At 39.9% G+C, this 9,952-nt stretch overlaps 1 non-coding gene across 1 annotated transcript; it reads left to right on the top strand.

The window, feature by feature from the left end:
* The first annotated feature begins 5,262 nt into the window (after nt 1-5,262).
* On the top strand, nt 5,263-5,370 carry LOC130938303 (small nucleolar RNA R71). The gene has a single exon (XR_009069474.1). It is a non-coding gene; the product is annotated as a small nucleolar RNA R71 (small nucleolar RNA).
* The last annotated feature ends 4,582 nt before the right edge of the window (nt 5,371-9,952 follow it).

Genomic DNA, 9,952 nt, shown 5'->3' with positions numbered 1-9,952 from the left:
TCAGGCAGACTCAAATGGGTATAGATGATGAATAAAACATAAAGATAAAGATAGAGATACTTATGTATATCATTGGTGAGAGCTTCAGATAAGTGAATGAAGATGCCTTCCCTTCCGTCTCTCTGCTTTCCTACTGTCTTCATCCAATCCTTCTTACTCCTTTCCATGGCAAGCTTATGCAAGGGTTTCACCGTTGTCAGTGGCTACCTCCCATCCTCTCAGTGAAAATGTTCCTATGCTCTGTCACAGCATATGGCTAATCAGCTGTCGGTTCTCGGTCAGGCCGGAATAAAATCCATTGATTCTTTTTCGTCTGTCACTAACGCCCCGCCTGCTAGGAGTTTGAAGCACGTCACAGTCATTCAATCATTGAATCCTACTCAGAATACCACAGACAAGGTTAGACCTTCCGGATTCTCTTGAATGCCGCCATCAGTTCTCGCCTATACCACGAAGATTCCGGTTAAAGAATCCAAGAGATAAACACTAGAGCCTTGGTTGCTTGTAGAACAGAAGTGGTTGTCAGTCATCTTGATCATAAGTGAGAATGATGATGAGTGTCACGGATCATCACATTCATCAAGTTGAAGAACAAGTGATATCTTGGACAAAGAACAAGCGGAATTGAATAGAAGAACAATAGTAATTGCATTAATACTCGAGGTACAGCAGAGCTCCACACCTTAATCTATGGTGTGTAGAAACTCCACCGTTGAAAATACATAAGAACAAGGTCTAGGCATGGCCGTGAGGCCAGCCCTCAAATGATCTAAGAACTAGATGTCCGAAGATGATTTTTAATACAATAGTAAAAGGTCCTACTTATAGGGAACTAGTTGCCTAAGGATTACAAAGATGAGTAAATGACATAAAAATCCACTTCCGGGCCCACTTGGTGTGTGCTTGGGCTGAGCATTGAAGCATTTTCGTGTAGAGACTCTTCTTGGAGTTAAACGCCAGCTTTTATGCCAGTTTGGGCGTTTAACTCCCATTTTGGTGCCAGTTCCGGCGTTTAACGCTGGGATTTCTGAGGGTGACTTTGGACGCCGGTTTGGGCCATCAAATCTTGGACAAAGTATGGACTATCATATATTGCTGGAAAGCCCAGGATGTCTAATTTCCAACGCCGTTAAGAGCGCGCCAATTGGGCTTCTGTAGCTCCAGAAAATTCACTTCGAGTGCAGGGAGGTCAGAATCCAACAGCATCTGCAGTCCTTTTCAGTCTCTGAATCAGATTTTTGCTCAGATCCCTCAATTTCAGCCAGAAAATACCTGAAATCATAGAAAAACACACAAACTCATAGTAAAGTCCAGAAAAGTGAATTTTAACTAAAAACTAATAAAAATATACTAAGAACTCAACTAAAACTACCAAAAACATACTAAAAACAATGCCAAAAAGGGTATGAATTATCCGCTCATCACAACACCAAACTTAAATTGTTGCTTGTCCCCAAGCAACTGAAAATCAAATAGGATAAAAAGAAGAGAATATACTATAGACTCCAAATTATCAATGAAACTAAGCTCCAAATTAGATGAGCGGGACTAGTAGCTTTTTGCCTCCGAACAGTTTTGGCATCTCACTTTATCCTTTGAAATTCAGAATGATTGGCTTCTTTAGGAACTCAGAATCCATATAGTGTTATTGATTCTCTTAGTTAAGTATGATGATTCTTGAACACAGCTACTTTATGAGTCTTGGCCGTGGCCCAAAGCACTCTGTCTTCCAGTATTACCACCGGATACATACATGCCACAGACACATAATTGGGTGAACCTTTTCAGATTGTGACTCAGCTTTGCTAGAGTCCCCAATTAGAGGTGTCCAGGGTTCTTAAGCACACTCTTATTGCCTTGGATCACAACTTCAATTCTTTCTTTTTTTCTTTTTCGTTCTTTTTTTTTTCTTCTTCTTCTTTTTTTTTCGCTTGCTCCCTTTTTTTTTGTATTCACTGCTTTTTCTTGCTTCAAGAATCATTTTTATGATTTTTCAGATCCTCAGTAACATGTCTCCTTTTTCATCATTCTTTCAAGAGCCAACAATTTTAACATTCATGAACAACAAATTCAAAAGACATATGCACTGTTCAAGCATACATTCAGAAAACAAAAAGTATTGTCACCACATCAAACTAATTAAGCTAGTTTTAAAGATGAATTCGAAATCCTGTACTTCTTGTTCTTTTGTAATAAAAATAGTTTTCTTTTAAGAAAGGTGATGGATTCATAGGACATTCATAACTTTAAGGCATAGACACTAAGACACTAATGATCATAAGACACAAACATGGATAAACATAAAGCATAATTTTCGAAAAAACAGAAAAATAAAGAACAAGGAGATTAAAGAACGGGTCCACCTCAGTGATGGCGGCTTGTTCTTCCTCTTGAAGGTCTTATGGAGTGCTTGAGCTCCTCAATGTCTCTTCCTTGTCTTTGTTGCTCCTCTCTTAGTTGTCCCATGTTGGAACTCAATTCTCCTAGGGAGGTGTTAATTTGCTCCCAATAGTCTTGTGGAGGAAAGTGCATCCCTTGAGGCATCTCAGGGATCTCATGATGAGAGGGGTCTCTTGTTTACTCCATCCTTTTCTTAGTGATGGGCTTGAGGTCATGCCTTCTCAGTTGAACCAGCTTCCCTCTTGAGTTTCTCTTCCATTGAGCGCCCTCTTCACAAATGTCTGTGAGGACTTAGTCCAACCTTTGATCAAAGTTGACCCTTCTTCATGGCCACAACTTCATAGAAGTGGTCTTGATGCACCCTTGAGATGAATCTCTCCATCTCCTATGACTCGGAGGTGAAAGCTTTTGCCTTCCCTTTCCTCTTTCTAGAGGTTTTCTCCGGCCTTGGATGCCATAAATGGTTATGGAAAAACGAAAAGCAACGCTTTTACCACACCAAACTTAAAAGGTTTGCTCGTCCTCGAGCAAAAGAAGAAAGAAGAGAGTAGAAGGTGAAGGAATGAGGAAGAAGGGAATGGCTTTGTGTTTCGGCCATTATGGGTGGGTTTGGGTGGGGAAGTGGTTTGAATTTGAATGGTGAGGTTTTATGAAGGATGGAGGTGAGTGGTGAAGAGAAAGATGGGATTTGATAGGTGAAGGGTTTCTGGGGAAGAGGTGTTAAGGTGATTGGTGAATGGGTGAAGAAGAGAGAGAGAGTGGTGGGGTTGGTGGGGATCCTGTGGGGTCCACAGATCCTTAGGTGTCAAGAAAAAGTCATCCCTGCACCAAATGGCATTCAAAAACACGTTTTGAGCCAATTCTGGCGTTAAACGCCGGGCTGGTGCCCATTTCTGGCGTTTAACGCCAGGTTCTTGCCCTTTCCTGGCGTTTAACGCCAGTCTGGTGCCCCTTTCTGGCGTTAAACGCCCAGAATGGTGCCAGACTGGGCGTTAAACGCCCAACTGCTAGCCTCACTGGCGTTTAAACGCCAGTGAGTTCTTCCTCCAGGGTGTGCTATTTTTCTTCCTGTTTTTCATTCTGTTTTTGCTTTTTCAATTGATTTTGTGTCTTCTCATGATCATCAACCTACAAAAAACATAAAATAACAAAGAGAAATAGATAAAATATAACATTGGGTTGCCTCCCAACAAGCGCTTCTTTAATGTCAGTAGCTTGACAGAGGGCTCTCATGGAGCCTCACAGATACTCAGAGCAATGTTGGAACCTCCCAACACCAAACTTAGAGTTTGACTGTGGGGGCTCTGTTTGACTCTGATTTGAGAGAAGCTCTTCATGCTTCCTCTCCATGGTGATAGAGGGATATCCTTGAGCCTTAAACACAAAGGATTCTTCATTCACTTGAATGATCAGTTCACCTCCATCAACATCAATCACAGCCTTTGCTGTGGCTAGGAAGGGTCTGCCAAGGATGATGGATTCATCCATACACTTCCCAGTCTCTAGGACTATGAAATCAGTAGGGATGTAATGGTCTTCAATCTTCACCAAAACATTCTCTACAAGTCCATAAGCTTGTTTTCTTGAGTTGTCTGCCATCTCTAGTGAGATTCTTACAGCTTGTACCTCAAAGATCCCTAGCTTCTCCATTACAGAGAGAGGCATGAGGTTTACACTTGACCCTAAGTCACACAGAGCCTTCTTGAAGGTCATGGTGCCTATGGTACAAGGTATGGAAAACTTCCCAGGGTCTTGTCTCTTTTGAGGTAATTTCTGCCTAGACAAGTCATCCAGTTCTTTGGTGAGCAAAGGAGGTTCATCCTCCCAAGTCTCATTTCCAAATAACTTGTCATTAAGCTTCATGATTGCTCCAAGGTATTTAGCAACTTGCTCTTCAGTGACATACTCATCCTCTTCAGAGGAAGAATACTCATCAGAGCTCATGAAAGGCAGAAGTAAGTCCAATGGAATCTCTATGGTCTCATTTTGAGCCTCAGATTCCCATGGTTCCTCATTGGGGAACTCAGTGGAGGTCAGTGCATGCCCATTGAGGTCTTCCTCAGTGGCGTCCACTTCCTCTCCTTCCTCTCCAAATTCGGCCATGTTTATGGCCTTGCACTCTCCTTTTGGATTTTCTTCTGTATTGCTTGGAAGAGTACTTGGAGGGAGTTCAGTAACTTTCTTGCTTAGCTGTCCCACTTGTGCCTCCAAATTCCTAATGGAGGACCTTGTTTCAGTCATGAAACTTCGAGTGGTTTTGATTAGATCAGAGACCATAGTTGCTAAGTCAGAGGGGTTCTGCTTAGGATTCTCTGTATGTTGCTGAGAAGATGATGGAAAAGGCTTGCCATTGCTAAACCTGTTTCTTCCACCATTATTGTTGTTGAAACCTTGTTGAGGTCTCTCTTGATTCTTCCATGAGAAATTTGGGTGATTTTTCCATGAAGAATTATAAGTGTTACTATAGGATTCTCCTAGGTAATTCACCTCTTCCATTGAAGGGTTCTCAGGATCATAAGCTTCTTCTTCAGATGAGGCATCCTTAGTACTGCTTGGTGCATTTTGCATTCCAGACAGACTTTGAGAAATCAAATTGACTTGTTGAGTCAATATCTTGTTCTGAGCCAATATGGCATTCAGAGCATCAATCTCAAGAACTCCTTTCTTCTGATTAGTCCCATTGTTCACAAGATTCCTTTCAGAAGTGTACATGAATTGGTTATTTGCAACCATTTCAATTAGCTCTTGAGCCTCTGTAGGCGTCTTCTTTAGATGAAGAGATCCTCCAGCAGAGCTATCCAAAGACATCTTGGATAGTTCAGAGAGACCATCATAGAAAATACCTATGATGCTCCATTCAGAAAGCATATCCGATGGACACTTTCTGATCAATTGTTTGTATCTTTCCCAAGCTTCATAGAGGGATTCTCCATCCTTCTGTCTGAAGGTTTGGACTTCTACTCTAAGCTTACTCAATTTTTGAGATGGAAAGAACTTTGCCAAGAAGGCATTGACTAGCTTTTCCCATGAGTCCAGGCTTTCTTTAGGTTGAGAGTCCAACCATATCCTAGCTCTGTCTCTTACAGCAAAAGGGAATAGCATCAGTCTGTAGACCTCAGGGTCAACCCCATTAGTCTTGACTGTGTCACAGATTTGCAAGAATTCAGCTAAAAACTGATGAGGATCTTCCAATGGAAGTCCATGGAACTTGCAATTCTGTTGCATTAGAGAAACTAATTGAGGCTTAAGCTCAAAGTTGTTTGCTCCAATGGCAGGGATAGAGATGCTTCTCCCATAGAAGTCGGGAGTAGGTGCAGTAAAGTCACCCAGCACCTTCCTTGCATTGTTGGCATTGTTGTTATTTTCGGCTGCCATGGGTTCTTCTTCTTTGAAGAATTCGGTCAGGTCCTCAACAGAGAGGTGTGTCTTAGCTTCTCTTAGCTTTTGCTTCAAGGTCCTTTCAGGTTCAGGGTCAGCTTCAACAAGAATGCCTTTGTCTTTGTTCCTGCTCATATGAAAGAGAAGAGAACAAGAAAATATGGAATCCTCTATGTCACAGTATAGAGATTCCTTGAGGTGTCAGAGGAAAAGAAAATTAGAAGGAAGAGGTAGAAGAATTCGAACTTAGTGAGATAGAGTTCGAATTGTGCATGGAGGAGGAGTGATACTCCATAAATAGAAGGATGTGAGAAGAGAGGAAGAAATTTTCGAAAATTAGGTAAAAGATTTTAAAAACATTTTGAAAAACACTAATTGATTTTCGAAAATAAAAGTGGGAAAGAAATCAAGTGAATTTTGAAAAAGAATTTAAAATTAGAAATCAAAAAGATTTGATTGAAAACTATTTTGAAAAAGATGTGGTTAAGAAGATATGATTGGTTTTTTTTTTTAAAAAGATGTGATTGAGAAGATATGATTTGAAAAACATTTTAAAAAGATTTGATTTTAAAAATTAATGACTTGGCTAACAAGAAAAGATATGATTCAAACATTAAACCTTTCTCAACAGAAAAGGCAACATACTTGAAATGTTGAATCAAATCATTAATTGTTAGCAAGTATCTTTGAAAAAGGGAAGAAATTGATTTTGAAAACATTTGATTGAAAAGATATGATTTGAAAAAGATTTGATTTTGAAAAATTTTGAAAACTTAAAAAAAATCTGAATTAAAAACAGAATCTTCCCTCTTGTGCCATCCTGGCGTTAAATGCCCAGAATGGTGCACATTCTGGCGTTTAACGCCCAACCAGGCACTCTGGCTGGCGTTTAAACGCCAGTCTGTCCTTCTTCACTGGGCCATTTGAACGCCCAGCTTTTTCTGTGTAATTCCTCTGCTGTATGTTCTGAATCTTCAATTCTCTGTATTATTGACTTGAAAAGACACAAATTAAAAATATTTTTGGATTTTTAATAATGAGGAATAATCAAAATGCAACTAAAATCAAATAACAATGCATGCAAGACACCAAACTTAGCAGTTTGTCTACTACTGACACTAACAAGATGAGAATGCACATGAGAAACAACAAAACACTCAAGTCAATAGAATTCAAAGATCAAAACAAGGAAATCATCAAGAACATCTTGAAGATTAATGAAGACACATGAATGAATGCAAGAAGAACAGAAGCATGCAATTGACACCAAACTTAAAATTAGACACTAGACTCAAACAAGAAACATAAAATATTTTTGGTTTTTATGATTTTGAAATTTTTTTGAATTTTTCGAAAAATTAAGTGGAAAAGAAAATAAAGGTATCAAAATTCTTAATGAGAATTCCAGGAATCATGCAATGTTAGTCTAAAGCTTTAGTCTAAAGGAATTAGACATGGCTAGCCAAGCTTCAGCAGAACATTGCATTCAAGAGCTAAATTGATGAAGATCAATCAGCTTTGGTGATGATAAGAACATCACCTTGAAACACTAGAATTCATTCTTAAGAACTCTGAAGAAAAATACCTAATCTAAGCAACAAGATGAACCGTCAGTTGTCCATACTCGAACAATCCCCGGCAACGGCGCCAAAAACTTGGTGCACGAAATTGTGATCACTACTTTTCACAACTCAAATAATCCCTAGTAATGGCTCCAAAGACTTGGTGCTCAATACCATGGCATAAACACAACTTCGCACAACTAACCAGCAAGTGCACTGGGTCATCCAAGTAATACCTTACGTGAGTAAGGGTCGATCCCACGGAGATTGTTGGTATGAAGCAAGCTATGGTCACCTTGTAAATCTTAGTCAGGCAGACTCAAATGGGTATAGATGATGAATAAAACATAAAGATAAAGATAGAGATACTTATGTATATCATTGGTGAGAGCTTCAGATAAGTGAATGAAGATGCCTTCCCTTCCGTCTCTCTGCTTTCCTACTGTCTTCATCCAATCCTTCTTACTCCTTTCCATGGCAAGCTTATGCAAGGGTTTCACCGTTGTCAGTGGCTACCTCCCATCCTCTCAGTGAAAATGTTCCTATGCTCTGTCACAGCATATGGCTAATCAGCTGTCGGTTCTCGGTCAGGCCGGAATAAAATCAATTGATTCTTTTGCGTCTGTCACTAACGCCCCGCCTGCTAGGAGTTTGAAGCACGTCACAGTCATTCAATCATTGAATCCTACTCAGAATACCACAGACAAGGTTAGACCTTCCGGATTCTCTTGAATGCCGCCATCAGTTCTCGCCTATACCACGAAGATTCCGGTTAAAGAATCCAAGAGATAAACACTAGAGCCTTGGTTGCTTGTAGAACAGAAGTGGTTGTCAGTCACCTTGATCATAAGTGAGAATGATGATGAGTGTCACGGATCATCACATTCATCAAGTTGAAGAACAAGTGATATCTTGGACAAAGAACAAGCGGAATTGAATAGAAGAACAATAGTAATTGCATTAATACTCGAGGTACAGCAGAGCTCCACACCTTAATCTATGGTGTGTAGAAACTCCACCGTTGAAAATACATAAGAACAAGGTCTAGGCATGGCCGTGAGGCCAGCCCTCAAATGATCTAAGAACTAGATGTCCGAAGATGATTTTTAATACAATAGTAAAAGGTCCTACTTATAGGGAACTAGTTGCCTAAGGATTACAAAGATGAGTAAATGACATAAAAATCCACTTCCGGGCCCACTTGGTGTGTGCTTGGGCTGAGCATTGAAGCATTTTCGTGTAGAGACTCTTCTTGGAGTTAAACGCCAGCTTTTATGCCAGTTTGGGCGTTTAACTCCCATTTTGGTGCCAGTTCCGGCGTTTAACGCTGGGATTTCTGAGGGTGACTTTGGACGCCAGTTTGGGCCATCAAATCTTAGGCAAAGTATGGACTATCATATATTGCTGGAAAGCCCAGGATGTCTACTTTCCAACGCCGTTGAGAGCGCGCCAATTGGGCTTCTGTAGCTCCAGAAAATTTACTTCGAGTGCAGGGAGGTCAAAATCCAACAGCATCTGCAGTCCTTTTCAGTCTCTGAATCAGATTTTTGCTCAGATCCCTCAATTTCAGCCAGAAAATACCTGAAATCACAGAAAAACACACAAACTCATAGTAAAGTCCAGAAAAGTGAATTTTAACTAAAAACTAATAAAAATATACTAAGAACTCAACTAAAACTACCAAAAACATACTAAAAACAATGCCAAAAAGGGTATAAATTATCCGCTCATCATGATCCAAAGCAAAAGAGTGTGCTTAAGAGCTCTGGACACCTCTAACTGGGGACTTTAGCAAAGCTGAGTCACAATCTGAAAAGGTTCACCCAGTTATGTGTCTGTGGCATTTATATATCCGGTGGTAATACTGGAAAACAAAATGCTTAGGGACACAGCCAAGACTCATAAGTAGCTGTGTTCAAGAATCAACATGCTTAACTAGGAAAGTCAATAACACCATCCAAAATTCTAAGTTCCTAAAGAAGCCAATCATTCAGAACTTCAAAGGAAAAAGTGAGATGCCAAAACTGTTCAGAAGCAAAAAGCTACAAGTCCCGCTCATCTAATTATAATTAATATTCATTGATATTTTGGAATTTATATTATATTCTCTTCTTTTTCTCCTATTTAATTTTCAGTTGCTTGGGGACAAGCAACAATTTAAGTTTGGTGTTGTGATGAGCGGATAATTTATACGCTTTTTGGCATTGTTTTTAGGTAGTTTTTAGTAAGTTCAAGCTACTTTTAGGGATGTTTTCATTAGTTTTTATGTTAAATTCACATTTCTGGACTTTACTATGAGTTTGTGTGTTTTTCTGTGATTTCAGGTAATTTCTGGCTGAAATTGAGGGACTTGAGCAAAACTCTGAAAAAGGCTGACAAAAGGACTGCTGATGCTGTTGGATTCAGAGCTCCCTGCACTCGAAATGGATTTTCTAGAGCTACAGAACTCCAATTGGCGCGCTCTCAATGGCGTTGGAAAGTAGACATCCAGAGCTTTCCAGCAATATATAATAGTCCATACTTTATTCGGAAATTGACAACGTAACTTGGCGTTGAACGCCAAGTACATGCTGCTGTCTGGAGTTAAACGCCAGAAAAACGTCATGATCCGG

The sequence above is a fragment of the Arachis stenosperma genome, chromosome 6 (genome assembly GCF_014773155.1).
Source record: "Arachis stenosperma cultivar V10309 chromosome 6, arast.V10309.gnm1.PFL2, whole genome shotgun sequence".
Lineage (NCBI taxonomy): Eukaryota > Viridiplantae > Streptophyta > Magnoliopsida > Fabales > Fabaceae > Arachis > Arachis stenosperma.
This window is presented reverse-complemented; position numbering and strand designations above follow the sequence as displayed.